Source organism: Peromyscus eremicus, chromosome 9 (assembly GCF_949786415.1).
Source record: "Peromyscus eremicus chromosome 9, PerEre_H2_v1, whole genome shotgun sequence".
Lineage (NCBI taxonomy): Eukaryota > Metazoa > Chordata > Mammalia > Rodentia > Cricetidae > Peromyscus > Peromyscus eremicus.
The window spans coordinates 46,541,854-46,558,007 of NC_081425.1; the positions used below are offsets into that span (position 1 = coordinate 46,541,854).

At 45.8% G+C, this 16,154-nt stretch overlaps 1 long non-coding RNA gene across 1 annotated transcript; it reads left to right on the forward strand.

The window, feature by feature from the left end:
* The first annotated feature begins 4,025 nt into the window (after window positions 1–4,025).
* Window positions 4,026–12,822, forward strand: LOC131919218 (uncharacterized). The gene is made up of 3 exons (XR_009381195.1): window positions 4,026–4,340; window positions 11,091–11,181; window positions 12,706–12,822. It is a non-coding gene; the product is annotated as an uncharacterized LOC131919218 (long non-coding RNA).
* Window positions 12,823–16,154: the final 3,332 nt, after the last annotated feature.

Genomic DNA, 16,154 nt, shown 5'->3' on the forward strand with positions numbered 1-16,154 from the left:
GAAAGAGTATGGTTAAGTGGGACTTTTTTTTTTTTTTAAATTTTTCGAGACAGGGTTTCTCTGTGTAGCTTTTGCACCTTTCCTGGAACTCACTCTGTAGCCCAGGCTGGCCTTGAACTCACAGAGATCTGCCTGCCTCTGCCTCCTGAGTCTGGGATTAAAGGTGTGCGCCACCACCGCCCGGCAAGTGGGACTTTTATAAACAAAAGTTTTCAAACTGGATTTTCATTTCATTGAGCTCTGAACGGTGTGAACAAAAGAAATGAAACAAGACAAGATAATAAATGCAGTCACAATAAGAAACATCTGAAATTCTTGCCACAGCAGTGTGTGTGTGTGTGTGTGTGTGTGTGTGTGTGTGTTCGAGAGCTCAGACATGACATCATGGTATTTCCTAGTACAGATTACAGTTTAGTCAGCTTAAAACCAGGGACATAAATGGCTAATGCCCTATCCCAACAGCCTGCCTGCCGCCTCAGATTGCTCCCCCAACCCTCACACAGTTCAGAATAGGAAAGCTGTAGGTGTGATGAGCGTCCTCATGCTAAACCCATGCTCTTGTCTTTGGTTATTTTGTTACTAACTTTTTTTTCTAAATTTATTTTTGTTTTTGTAATGATTATCATTTTTTAGACAAGCCTCACTATGTAGCCAAGGCTGGCCTTGAACTCTCAACCTTCCCCTCTCAGCCCTTCAAGGGCTGGGAGTACAAGCACATGTCACTATACTGGCTCCACGATCACCACCAGAGGCAAAAACTGAATGACTGCACTCCTTGTTTCGGATATTTGTTTAATTATGTAAAGATGTGTTGCGTTTGTTTAACTATGTAAAGATGTGTTGCATTTGTTTAACTATGTAAAGATGTGTTGCATTTGTTTAACTATGTAAAATGTGTTGCTGTTTTACCTTGACTGCCTAAGACACCTGATTGGTCTAATAAAAAGTTGAATGACCAGTAGTGAGGGAAGAGGCATAGATGAGTCTTCCATGCAGGAATAGTATGTAGGAGGAGGAATTTAGGCTTGAGGGAGAGAAAGAAAAAGAGACACACCAGGGGCTAGACTTGAATGTTGCAGGGAGTTTCTTCAAAGCCACAGTCCAGGATGCTGACCTCCCTTACGTGAGGGACCTAGGCTGCAGAAAACACCTGAGATTACCACCCAGAGCCATGGGCTTAGTTCAGTTCATGTTCCTGCCTCTCAGCAGCACAGTCTCTGATCACTTAAAGTTCCCCAGTTCTTTTTCATGGAAAAAGCCTTTTATCCCATTGGCTGGAGGCTGCAATTTGCCTTTAAATGTTGTTCCAGATTGACAGATCTGATGATTTGCTGCTGGCAGTACTTACACAAAGGCAACCCAGAAAATTAGAGAATAACATATTCAGCCAAGTAATAGGCTTAAAAAAAATTATGTGTATGTGTGTCTTGCCTGCGTGGATGCCTGTGTACCATGTGCATGCAGTGCCTGTGGGAGCCAGAAGAGGGCGTTGGGTCTCCTGGAGCCCTCACTGGACTACAGTCGACAAAGGTAGAGAGACTGGCTGAATCTTCATCTAAGTCATTCCCTCTCTCTGATACAGTGAAGCCCTGTCTTCCAGGATCATGCACTCAAGCAAGGCCTTGGGACTAGTTCTTGTCGACAGACTGTGACCAGAGGTGGAGAAATATGAAGCATGCTTCCTCCATTCTCTCCTGCCCACCCCTGTGGGATTCTTGGATGCTGTGTACGAAGATGTGTTGCAGAAAGATGCATCTTAGTACCTGAGTGCCACAAGGGACATGGGCACAGTCAACACCTCAGTGCCCTTCTTGATGGCCCCTGGGATGTGGTCTGGGTGGTTTATGAGGGATCAGACAGGCCTGGGCTCAGTGAAGCTCCTGACTGCATTTGAAACAGGGACCTGGAGTTTCTCAGGCTTTGGGAGGCCATGGAGCCTGGGCAGATGCTATGGCCAGTCAAAAGGCCTTTGCTAGCATCAGGTACTTTTGTTTTGGGGCTTTTCCATCTCTCCCATGGTACACCTTAAGGACCATTGCTAAGACTTCTGCCTGTAAAGTTAGAGGTCCTTTCTCTAGATTCTTAAGCTTGGCCCTAATATCAGGGAAACTTAGAAAGAAGTAGGTCATATGGAGTTGTTTTCCATCCGGGGTCTCTGGATCCAGATTGGTATATTGTAAGAGGGCCTTTGTGAGGCAGTCTAGGGATTGAAATGGCTTATCACATTTGTCCTGGATGACCTCTTGGATTTTTTCATAATTTGTCTCTTTAAGGGTGGCCAAGTTACAAACTGATCCTGAGCAAGGATGCCCCCTGGGGTATTGTAATTTCATTCAGGGTCCTGGTCAGGGACTGCCTCAGCTCTGACTAGGTTGGTAGCCTGTCTCTAAGAAGGGAGAAAAAGAAACCCGAGAGTCTGGAGAGGAAGAGAAGGGACTGTGTGTGGGTTGAGGCTTGTTAGTGTGATCGAAAACAGTGGAGGAATCATCTGGTTTGGGTCTCACAGCTAGGAGGATTGTTTTCCCTTGCTTGGCTTATGTCATGTGGTCACTTTTATCAAGATGGGATTGAGGTCACATGGCCAAGTCCATCCTTCCCAACGCTAGCAAAGATGGCTGTCAGCCCCGTGGCTACCTCCATCCCAGTGGGGGGACAGCAGCTAAGGTGGCAGGAAGCCACGAGTTTCCTCTAAGTGTGCCTGTGTCTAGACTTATAACTATCCTTCCTAGTGCTATGAGTTTTAAATTAACCCTTTTGTTACAGATTTTACAGGGTGTTAATCAGACCCAATATGCTTACAAATCTTGAGGTACAGAAAGTTTACACAATAGTTTTACAAATCTTGAGATAAGATTCATACCTTAGCAACATTTTCAGAGTTGAACCAACTCTGGGTATGAGAAGAGTAGCGATAGTCCCTATTGGGAAGAGTCTGTCCCTTGATTTTGTTTTCCCTCCTTTCTCTGTCGCACAGCAGGTGGCTCGCCTGATATGGGGCAGAGATTTTGGAAGAAATCTTTCAACAAGCCTGCTTGGGTCTAGAGGAGGGGGAGCTACACCCTAACTCTAGAGCCAGATTTTAACTCAAGTGGGACAGCATAAAACAACAGTCTAAAGCCACCCATCCCTGAAAGACACCCGAGTCCCTGTGAAACTGAACCTGGTAAGCTGAGAAGAGAGAAAGCTTAGAAACTTTTGAGTCCTGGCTGTAGACAGCGGATGTTGCAGGAGGGAGCTGAGAGATGCACCAGCCAGGGAGGAGTGTGTGCAGGGTGTAGCCAGTGAAGAGTGTGCGCATGTGTGTGCATGCTGCAGCTGGTCTACTCCTTTGCTTTCTCCCCCTCCTGCTAGGTCTTGCTCTTCCCACTCTGCCACAAACTTACAGATCCATCTGTGGTAACTTAAAACACAGGACATTTACACAGTGTGTGTGTGTGTGTGTGTGTGTGTGTGTGTGGCGGAGGAGACCAGATAAAAACAGGGCTTGGAGCAGAGAAATAGGGAGTGGGGAAATCTATTTCCATTTCCCTGATAGCTCACAGTATTTGTAAAGGTCCCAAATAATATTAGGATCTAAGGTGCCATTGGGTGGCCCTTTGAGTGGATTATCTAAGGGGTATTGAAGCCAAATTTGATTGCAAAAGTGAATGAATTTAGTGCCCTTCAGGTCAGGTGTCAGTCAGGTATCAGGCGGAGAGGCTGGAGGTTTTCTAAGAGGCATCCCAAGAGGGAATGAGAGGGCGGGGAAGACAGGTTCCCATGATGAGAGAAAAGGAAAATGTCACTGCAGCCTGTAGTCATGGGCATATCCAGGACTCAGGGAGGACAGAACAAGGACTAAGCTGTTCAGTGGGTCATCACCACACTCAGCAGGGGTCAGGGGCTTATCCTGGCTAAGCCAGCCCGGAGACCCAGTGCCTGGTACCAGGGCTTCGGTAGAGGTGAGAAACCCGCGCTCTAAGGGGATGGTCTCATCCACAGGAAAGCGTTCAGGGAATGAGGTCATAAAAGACACAAGGGCCTAAAGGAGCTATGGGATTATGGACAGCTCCAGGGGGGAGCTGAGGGAAGAGAGCAGGAAGAGAGCAATAGCCTGGTTTGAACTAAGGGAACTGCAGGATTGCAGCTCCAGGTGTCGGGGCATGGGGTCAGGTGAAGAAGGACAGCCTTAAAGACCTAAAGATCATGGCTGGGGTACCTCCGCCTCCAAGAGTATCAGAGCGGTGCCAACACGCAATGGTCACTTCCTCAGACTCAGAGAAACATTTACACTGACCAAAGGGGAAACTCACCTAATTGCTGCTGGTGAATGGGGTAGTGAGTGATCAGTGAGCCAGAAGGTGAGTCTGTTTTGGATGGACTGGAGATGAGGGATAGGGTCCCAGTGCAGCTTAGACCATGAGGGGAAATGCAGGCACTAGGAGAGCCTATCTGAGTCACAACACCAAATGTTAGCATTGCAGCTCAGATGGAAAGGTATCCTGGCAGCTGGAAGCCAAGGAATACCACAAAGTCATACCACACAACAAACCTCACACAAGAGATTTATTGGGAGGGAAAAAACCCAGGAGGGTGGCTGCCTCTGCTGGAGCAAGAAACAGCAGCAAACTGAACAGGATACAGGACTTATGCAGAGTTTCTTGGGAAGTGGGTGAAACTTTTCAGGGTAGAGTTTTCCAGGGTGGAGATTGGTGGGATTTCATGTCCAGAGATTGGGCTTTTTACTCTATAGGATGGGGACAGGGTCCAGCAGTTAGGACAGTTAGAGTATTCTGTGGGTGGAAGCTGGCAGTTAGAGGTCCTGGGGGAGGGGCCTGGCCACCTGTGGCTCCAGGGGCTTACGTAAGGGGAGATAGGATACCCAGGGATGAAGGCAGAGAAACCATCCTCCAAGCTACAGGCTTAGACTCTAGGTTCTCACTGCTGTGTCAGGTACAGCTGTACTATAGAAAGGGGACTCACAGCACTGTGTCTACCATGTCCGGTCCAGCTGGCACATCTCTGGAGGGCAACCATCTCATCTATGTCCCCATTTCTCCAACCATCCAATTATTCAGTGGATCTCAGCTGGCAAACCTGTTGTTAGTTATATAATTGTATAATCCCAGAAAGGTTTAGAACTAAATATAGGGATGGTGAGCTAAGTTAAATTCATAACTAATATTTTTAGTATTAACCTCCAATGTAAGCCAATCTGCATGGGTTTGTGATTCATGTGATATATAGACATACAGTAGCAAAGACAGGAATTATACACTCTAAAGAATATAATTAAAGAAACTGATTAATATTTGAAATGTGTGATTGATTTTAGATGGAAATATACGCAGAATTTAAATGTATTAACTGCACTGATCTTATGAAGAGAATCATGTTACTGGTCTACCCTGTAAGCTGCCAGCAGCCTTCCTGGAGTCTCATGATACTTAGCTTGCCACCACTGGCTGTCACAAGACTGTGTTAGTCCCTTAATTTATTGTGCCTCAATGGGCTAAGAAGGCCATAGCCAATGAAGAGCAGAGACCAGACAGGAACTCTTGAGAGGGAAGTTTGTTGAGGGCTGGGTCAGAGAACTACAAATGTTTGCAGTAAGGGAACACATTCCAAATACTGCATTCTTTGAGGCCAGGAGGCAAATACAGAATATTACGTAGACACTTCCAATCTAAAAACTATTCTTAGCTGTGGGGCTGTACAATAACAAGCAACTGCATTTGGCCTGTGAACTATGGTGTGCTGACCCCTGGTATAAAATTAAGATTATAAATAATAGCTGGGTGTGATGGCATACACCTTTAATCCCAACATTTGGGAGGCAGAGGCTGGTGGATCTCTGCAAGTTCAAGGCCAGCATGGTCTGCATAGTGAGTTCCCTATTTCAAACAAACCCTATCTCAAACAAACAAACAAATAAAAAGATTATATGCTGGGCAGTCCTGGCACACGTACTCAAGAGGCAGAGACAGGCAGATCTGTGTGAGTTTGAGGCCAGCCTGGTCTACAAAGCGAGGTCAAGGGCAGGCTCCATAGCAACACAGAGAAACCCTGTCTCAAAAAAACAAGCAAAACAAAACAAACAAGATTATAATAATGGTTTGGGTCAGGCTTGAGTGTACCCTAAGGGCCCATGTATTGAAGCATAATCCTCATCCTGAGGAGAGGATGGAAATTGACTATGAGATTTAGTAGTGGATATTTTGAATGTGATTAGATTGAAAAAAAAAAAAGAAAAGGACACAGACGAGATTGTTTACTTTGAAGCAATGTGACACTGGGCCAAGGACATGGGATACACTCTGTGTCCCTTTTTCTATAGAGGAATTCTATCTGATACATCGGCAGGGACCTTATGTTCTAGATAAGGTCATGGGGACAAGCTAGATGATCAAATTTTGGTGGCTTTGTAAGACAAGGGAGGAAGAACAAAAGACTCCCACACTCCCTGTCTCTTGTCACATGGTAACCTGCACAGCCTCAAGGATCTGTCAGCAAGAAGTCCATGGAAAGCACAGCTCGCACTTTAAAGGGAATAGGAGCTAGTGTTTCTTTGGAGCCAAATATAAGTAACCATGGTCTGGGAACACAGATTCAGGTTATTCTAAATACAAAGTCCCAACAGGGTAACATTTCCACTGTTCAGGGCTGGGGGGTATTTCGGTCAAGTGTTGGCTTTGCAATCATGAGAACTGAGTTCAGTCTCCAGAACTCACGTTACAAATGTCGGTCCCAGTGGCACTTGTTTATAATCCCAGCAGTAAGGAGGCAGAGACCGGAGGGTCCATGGGAACTACTTTCATCCGTGAGCCTCAGCCAATGAGAGGCCTTGTCTTAAAGGACATTGGCAGCCTTCCCAAGACATCCGAGGATGTCTCGAGCCTCCACACATGTTCACACACATGCACACGCATACACAAGTTCATAAGCATGCACGAGTGTGCACACAGACTCATGCATAAAAAAATAAAATACATTGTTTGGTAGAAATACCAGGCAGGCACTTTTTACAGCTAAGTGTGAAGATCTGTGTGGTAAGCTCAGGGGCTGATGTCAGCCCTTGGGTTGGTGGAGGCTGGGGGTTCATTTGCACATTCCAGAAGGATTTACTTCTTAGTCACGAGGAGGAATGTTAGGTCAAACACAGAGGTGGGTGGGTACAGAACGGCTATTTAAAGATATCTCAAGATAATTAAACTTTGGATCTGCAACATTCCAGTCCTCACAGAAATTCCAACCGGTCGACCAGCTGTGTGGAATCTGTAACCCACGGGTGCAGCTTTTGTTTGCTGGGAACTTCACTGAGGCCATCACAAGATGTGGCCCTTCAAGTTTACATCTCCAGAACCATACACCTAAAGAAACTTCCTTTCTTATACTTTCTCAGTCTGTGGTATTGTGTAATGGCAACGATAAGCAACAGACAGATACATGCAGACGGTAACAAACATTAAGTAGACTAGATTTCCAGGTACAGCTCATGACTTCGCACACTTGCTCTATTAGAATATGCTGGAGGGAGCAGGTGTGTTTTGAACAGGACTCACATGTGGTGATGTCCATGGGGAAAGAATGGACCGTTTGGAAAGGCCTGCATCCGGGCCTTCCCTTTCCTGGGGTGGACTTTTCCAGAATGATTATGTTTATTAGGTGCAGACCACAACAGATGCTCCTCTGAGTCCTTACCTCATGGAGCTTACTGGGCAGTAGGAAGATGAAACTATTCCCCCTGCTGCGGTGCGGTGACTTCTAACGGCAGTTTGGATCTAGTCTTCTGCCTCACCCCGTTTCAGGGATTAGGAGAGTCTTCCTAGAGGAGGAAAGCCCAAAGTGAGGCCTGAAGACTGAGAAGGACTTAGCAAGAGAGAGAACTCACAAGTCCAGTGACGGTTTACAGAGCAGACAAATAACGTTGGAATGTTCTAGGCGCTGCCAATGTTTTGTACAGCCTGTGTTAGTCAGCTTTGTGGTGCTGTGGTAAACTCCACAACCAGAAGCAACATAGGGAGGAGAGGGGTTCTTTCAGCTGACAGCTGTATTATTTCACACAGACCATCACAAAGGGAAGGCAGGGCAGGAGCTCGGAGGCAGGAACTGAAGCAGAGACTGTGGAGGAGTGCTGCTTACTAGCTTGCTTCTCCATGGCTCACTTGCTTTATTATACAACCCAGGGTCATCTACCCACAGTGGCACTGCCCACAACGACCTGGACCCTCCGCGTCAACCGTTAATCAAGAAAATGCCCCACATACAAGCCCACGGCAAATCCGACGGAGGCAATGTCTCAACGGGGTGCCCCTCTTCCCAGGTGACTCTAGTCTGTGTCCAGTTAACAAAAACTAACCAGCACACAGCCACACACTAGCTCTCACAAAAGCTGTGTTCTCAACAGAGCACCCAAAACCCAGAAACTCATGTCGAAAACAATGTTCCTACACTTGGGATTTCTTGTACCTCTGCCCTGTTACCATTTGGGGCATTATTTGTTGTAGGAGGCCATTTTGGAATTCGTGGGATGTTTAGCAGCTCGTAACAAGCAGTCAACTGTAACAAAGTGTCCAGATATTGCCAAATGACTCTTGGGGAGCTGAATCTCCTGATGGAGAGCTACTGCTATGGGATGTGATGACAGAGTGTCACTGGCTCCTTCTTAGGGCACAGCTGGGGATACTTGGTTATGTAGGTGTTCTTAGGTATAGCTACTTATTACTCTACTTTGCCCAGCAAAAAAGGTAACCAGATATTTCAGGAGGATACAACCTTCTCCCTCCAACAGCCACTTACGACTGTCCCTAAATGTGGCTTTATGAGAGTCTGTCCCTCTGTGTGACAGCGAACATCCAGAGAAGCCCAAGATAATTTTTTATGTAGGAACATCAATTTCATATCAGCTTCACTCCTGTAGTCCAATGTGGTGAATACACATTTTAGTTTTTTTTTTTTTTTTGGTTTTTCAAGACAGTGTTTCTCTGTGTAGCTTTGCGCCTTTCCTGGATCTCGCTCTGTAGACCAGGCTGGCCTCGAACTCACAAAGATCCTCCTGCCTCTGCCTCCCAAGTGCTAGGATTAAAGGCATGCGCCACCACCACCCAGCTGGCATTTCTTATCTACCAGTACTCCACAGTACTAACACAATTGCCAACCACAAAGTAGGTGAGGAAGAGTTCTGTTGCTCAGGTCTTCAGGAGTATGGCCATTGTCTACCTTAGAGTCATACATTTATCCCAAAGATTCAAGGAGAAAAACCACTGACCCAAATCCTCATGGCCAAATTAATAAAAGCAAGCTTTTTTATTTGTGTGCAAGGACTGCCTTCCTCTAAGGAAGGGTTCAAGAGGCCACCATTGGATGTGAGGAAGACAAAGTTTTTTATAGCTCAGGAGTAGGAGATTTCCAAATGGGGAATTTGGTCGGCCAAGTAGGCAGGGTTACAAGAGCAGAGCATAAGCATGGCAAGTTAGTCATAACAACCTCCTGAAATAAAGACATGACTTCAAGGTGACCATAACAAGGTAGTTATAAAAAACCTTTTGAAACAAAGGCAGGGTTGCAAGATGATCACAGTAGCTTTCTGAAACAAAGACATTGTTGTCGATTCCTGGAACAGGAACAGGTAGTGCAGAACCATTTGTAGTTAAGGTTACAGGTGGGGCATAGCCCAGTCCTTGAGAAACAGGAATAAGCCTAGTTTGTCTTTACTATAAAGTAGCTTTTAAGCCTAAGAGGAAGGCAGTCTGGCTCATCACCTAGTGCTGGCTTACAGTCCTATGGACCTTACCATACCAAACAGTGGCCTGAGCACCATGCTAATACAAGGCCTAAGTGCAAATGAGACTAATGGTCCAGTTACCTGAGAAAATGGGTCTCTGAATGGAGGGCTAAGAGGCAGGTGAGTGGGGAGGAGGCTGAGCAGCTGAGTCTCTGTGGCTGGATCTACAGTGTCAGGGCTCTCTTGAGCCACCTTATACCTGCAACCCTGAGCGCTGTGGGGAAAGAAGGAAGGACTTGAAGCTGGCAAGGGCTGTAGCCAGATGAACTCAGAAGGTCTTTCTCCAGCACTCACATTTGCAAACGTGCTTTTGTGCACCGCTTTTGTTGGGATCTGGGATGTCCCTCAAACGCCCGTGTGTTAAAGCCTGAGTCCCCAGGTTTGTGTTATTAGGAAGAGGAAGAAGGTTTAAGAGGTGAGTCTTACACGGGGTCTCTAGGTCATTGGGAGGGGGCCTGGCCTTTTTCCCTTCTTCTCTTTCCCTTCCCTGTCATGAATGGAGCTATTTCGTTCCACGACATGTTCCTGCTTCAATATTCCAGTCCGCCACTGGAGACCTGAAAGCAACAAACACGTTTGCTTCATCATGGACCAGAACTGCTGAAATGGTGATCCCAAATCACCCTCTCTCTTTACAAGCTGGTTCCCGGGGCATTTGTAACAGAGATGGAAAACTTGGGCACACATCACTCACCTCATTTGACATCCTGTAGGGTAAATATTGTTTCCATTGTGCAACTGAAGACTTTCATTAATGGAGACAGTTAGCCAAGGACAGAGAGCTGTGGACAGGATTGGGTAGAAACAAAGTCTTTGTTTTGCTACCTGGATATGTTTACTGTAGTCACACACACACACACACACACACACACACACACACACACACACACACACACAGGAATTAGCAGAGGGAGAACTCAGCAGGTGCAATGCAGCACATGCCACGTTGCAGAGCTCAGAGGGAGATTGGCATATGTGGGGAGCTGCAGGCATGTACACAACCGCTCCATGGCTCACACCATCAGTGCTGTGCCAGGTCCTTCTCGTGATTGGATTTCTGACTCCCCTTTTGTGATTACTCAGAGAAAACTCTTGACTTTCCTAAGGCTCCCGTGACAAAGTAAGGCCCTGCTATGATATGCTTTTCCCCAGATATTCAGTTCTGAAAGCATGGGCTGAGCTCAGTGTGATGATCTAAGGTGGTAGAAACTTCCAGATGAGGCCTGATGGAGGGCAGTTAGGTCCCAGGAGCTCCATCCCCATGAAGGGATTCTACCTCAGGAATGACAAGTTCAGGAGACTATGATAAAGTTTTGTTTCCTTCCAGACATATGAGCTCTCACGAGTTGCAGCTTATTTTCTCAATATGCTATGCCATCTGAAGACCCAATCTGAAGACCCAGGGGCCTCACCAGATGGTATGAAGTTTGGACTTTCCAGCTACCAGAAATGAATGAAGTGAATCTCTTTTCTTTATAAATTAACTTAATATCTGGTATTATATGATAGCAATGAAAAAAAATCGTTCTGATTGATAATGCATTGTCAGCTTGACAAAACCCAGACATGTGGAAAGAGTGAACCTCAAGAGGAGTGACTCAATCAGACTGAACTTCAACCATGTCTCTGAGGAATTATCTTGATTGATGATGGATGTGGGCCTCTGCCCACTGTGGGTGACACTATCCCTAGGAAGGTAGTCCTAGGTTGTATAGCCAAGCTAGCAGAATGCAAGACACAGAGAGATGCAGCCAGTAAGCCACACACCTCTATAGTTTCTGCTTTAGTTCCTGAATGAGCTCTTGCCCGATTTCCCTCAATGACAGATTGTGACCGATGTGGAATAAAGTGTGTTACCTCTCATGTGCTAAGAGGAAGCACACAGTATGTGTGTTGTGGTATGCCTTCCTGAAGACGGCACCTGAGGAGGCTTCCCCACCGGTGTTTGAGCTTGTGTTCAGCCCTTCCTCCCCGGAATGAGGGGTAGATTTATCGATTTGCTTCTGCAAAACAGTGCAGCAGCAGAGATAATGGGATGTCACGGTTGTATTAGCACACAGAAGACTGTGGCTTCTGCCCTGGACCCTCCCCTCTCAAGTGGAGCAGGGTGCAATGTCATAAACAGTTTTACAGGGAGGTCTGTGATGCAAGAAACTGGCATCTTCAGCTGTTGTGGGTTTAACCCTGTTTCCCAGCCCCAAAGACACAGTCTTGTGACCTTCCTTGGAAACAGTAATTTGTTTTGTTTTGTTTTACTAACACAATAAAGTGAGGTATGGTCATACTGGAAATGTTAGTCAGCTTTCGGTGACTGTAACAAACCCTTGGGATACTTCACTTACGAAGAGAAAAGGGATACCTGGGTTTACAGTTTTGGAGGGTGTTTTCTGGTGACAAGGTCACAAAAAGCACGTGGCAAAGCCACCGCCACTCACCTTACAGCCAGAAGTTTAAGGGAGAGGAGAATGGATTGAAGTCCCACTATCCACTAGGAAGCACACCCCTAATGATTGGAAGACTTCCCACTATGTCTCACTTCCTCCAAGTGGTGCTAAGTTTTAGACTAAGCTTCCAACACATGGGACTTTGGAGAGCATCCTAAACATTCTAAAGCACGACAGTGGGTCTTAACCCTGTGACTGTTCTATTTTTAAGAGAGAAATTTAGGAGCAGAGACACAAAGGAGGAATACCATTCAAAGGCCCCAGCAGAGGACACAATGAGGAAGCTGCCTGAGAAAGGCCTCAGATCACCAGGCTGAGCCCTAGAGCATCATCAGGCTGCGCCCTAGAGCATCATCAGGCTGCGCCCTAGAGCATCATCAGGCTGTGCCCTAGAGCATCATCAGGCTGCGCCCTAGAGCCTCCATAGAGATTGTCACTCTATTGCTGTCTTGTTTTTGAATCAGGAGAAAACCAATCCTTTTCATGGTACTTTGTTAGGAAGCCCCGGGAAATGACTCCATCAGTCAGTGGCCAGCCTGAACCTGAAGCCTGCCAACAGGCAAGAGTGAACCTAAAAGAGGGTCTTCTAGGGTCTGCCAGCAGCCAGGCTGTGTGAACTTGTAAGTATTCTACCTTTGCCCCGGGGACAAGCCTTGAGATGACCATGTCTCTAAGTGACCCCTAACTGCAGACTTGTCTTGTAAGCCATCTGGAGCTGAGGTATCACTCTAAGTGATCCTGTCTCTTCTCCTCCCCGGCATCAGGAAGGTAGTCTAGGAGTTAATGATGGTTTGTACCTGACTCCAGTGCTTTCTGATAGAAGCACGGGAACAAAATTCAGGAAATAAGAATGAGAACGACACATTAGCTCCAAAATGGTGCAAATGCAAAAAATGACAAATATAACACTATAAAAACTGATGCACTAGAGGCTGGAGAGATGGCTCAGTAGTTAAGAGCACTGGCTGTTCTTCCAGAAGATCTGGGTTTGATTTCCAACACTCATATGGCAGCTCACAACCATCTGTAACTCCAGTTCCAGGGGATCTGATGCCCTTTTCTGTTTGCTTGGGCACTGCACACATGTGGTGCACACATATACATACAGGCAAAGCAATCATACACATAAAACAAAATAGTTAAAAACAAGCAAACAAATGAACTGATACCATAACCATACTGAAAAGCACATTAGGGCCTGCCGTGTGGTTCAGCAGGTAAAGGCACTTGCCACCAAGCCTGATGACCTAAGTTGAAACCCTAGGACCCCTGATGGAAAGGGAGAATTGACTGTTTCCTGTGACAGACAGACAGACATACAGACATACAGACACACACACACACACACACACACACACCATAAAAATGTAAAAAAGTTTTAGAAAGAAAAATACATTAATTCAAGAACTTCGGAGCACTGTATATTAATTGCATCACACTTAAAGGATTGTAAAGATTAAATTAAGAAGTCCCAAATCTAGTGACTTTGTTGCAGGTGGTGTGTTTCAGCTGTGTTCGCTCTGAGACAGCTGGGGCTAGTCTAGCCTCAGAATGAGATTCTTTTTTCCACAGAGCAGGCTGAGCTTGGGGCAAGGTCACTGCTGCCTCCAAGCAGGGTCGGTATCCTGGCAGAAAGAGTTAATCATAACAAGCCTTAGTGGCAAACTGTGGATGCCAGTGAGGACTGTTGGCTGTGCCAAGCTGACTCAGGCAGGACCATTGCTGCTTCAAGGTCAGGTTGTCGCAAACCACGATAAGCCTCAATTGCAATTATTCCACTGTGCTGTGACATCGAATCACTGCCTGACCACCCATGTAGAAGCCCCCCTATCTAGGATCAGCTGCTTAGAAAGCCTATGTGAAGGGAGTTTTCCCCTCTGTCTCATCTGCTGAGGTTTTTCTGAAGTATGTTTTAATAAACTCCTTTTTTTAAAAAAAAAAAAAATTTTATCCTGGCGATCGAACACTGGACGGCCTGGGAATTGAACCTGGTTCCTCTGGAACATCAGTCAGTGCTCTTAACCACGGAGCTATCTCTCTCTCTATTGTTTTCATAAACTCTATTGCTGCCTTCAGCCTTCATTCACAGCCTAACGAGTCACAAGCCTGTTATTGCCACTCCTGGCACAGAATCAACTGTTTTGTGTAAATTATAGGCTATAACGAATAGATAAATGTATTAATGCTGGTGGAATGAGAAAATTCACTACGGTTAGATGAAAGAAACAGAAAGGCAGAGGCCAGAACGAAGCCCCTGGTACAGGCGTCGGAAGTAGAGCTGTCCATCACTCGTGATTTAAAAATATCAGGGTGACTGGAGAGGTTGCTCAGTGGTTAAGAACACTTGTTGCTCTTCTAGAGGACCTGGGCTCAGTTCCCAACATCCACATAAGAGCTCACAACCGTCTGTACTCCAGTTCTAGAGGATCTGGTTCTCTCTTCTGACCTCCATGGACACCAGACATCCGTGTGGTGCACAGACACACACATGCAACGAAAAACTCACGCACATAAACTGAAAAAATAAATCTAAGAACAACTGAAAAATATCTGTGGTTAGAAGGCAGAGTGTTTGTGAGGTCAACACTGATTGTCAACTTGACAGACCTAGAATCCAGCCTCCTGGGACACCTGTGAGGCATTCTCTAGATTAGGGTAATCTCTAGGCATGCCTGTGAGGGATGTTTTTGGGTCGGAAAACTGAAGTGGGAAGACTTCCCCTGAATGTGGGCAACACCTTTCGGCAGCAGCCCAGATACAAGGAGCCCCAAGGGAAAAGCATTTTGTCTGCTTGCCTTAGCCTTTTGCTGGTGAGTGCTTCTGCTACTGCTTCTAAACTCCTTTGCTGGCACCAGAACATGGACTGAAGACCAATGGCTCTACATGCATCTTCCAGGCCATTGGTGTTAGATTGGGATGGCTGAGGCAATCAGGCTGGTCCCAGCCTTTCCGTAGTTCAGACAACCATCTTTGGACTACCCAGACCCTATCATGTAAGGCAGTTGGATAGATTCTCTTTTTAATATATTTTCATTATGTTGGTTCTATTCCTAAAGAGAACCCAACTACGTTCTGTTTTATGTTACGTGATACACTATAAAAGGAAAAGTGAAAAAGGACTTTATAACATCACATTCTCCGAGTGCAATAGGAAGGAAGATGTTTTGAGAACTGTACTAGAGAGCAGGAAGTGCTGTAAGATAAAACATCCCCAGGATACAGGAGCAATGTAGGGGCTCCCATGGCCAGAGTCGGGCAATCCGAGTACCAGAATTGTACTGGTATCTGGTTTTAGCAGTTGAATTCAAAACAAACCCAGACCACACACAGCGTTACTCAAAGCAGAGAGGACAATTGAGAAAGGAAGAATATGAGGAGGCAGAGGCAGATACTCCTTTCTAGACATGAATACCAGTTGGAAAATACAAAAAAGGGGTGATAGAATTGTAAGTAATATAATATTTGCTGTTGTAATAAATGATCATCAATGTGTGCTGTATTCATTGGGTAAGGTATTACTGGGGACAAAATATCCACCAGGTTTCAGTTTATCCTGGGAGACATTTATCTTCACTGGCTTTGTTGAGGAGACAGGAGCCTTGAGCACCAAGCCTTGGCCTGGTGGATAATGATGTCAAACTGGTAGTGCGCATGTCCAGAAGTGCAAGATGTGATGTGAGTACCCGCCATTGTTCTAAATGTTTCTGACTCTAATCATGCGAAAAATAATCCCGTGAATCCCGAACATGACAGGACAATCGGAATGGACTGCAAATATGCCAAAATTAAGAAGAATTTAGAAAAGTTAGAATACAGCTCTAGATCAAGAAGTTTACGAGAGGTGAATTCAAATGCACTGTGCTAATTTCCAGTAGCTCCCGAACTTAATGTGTGCATGTGTCTACGACCTTTTGAGACAGCAAAGGAGATATAAATATGACGGTGTA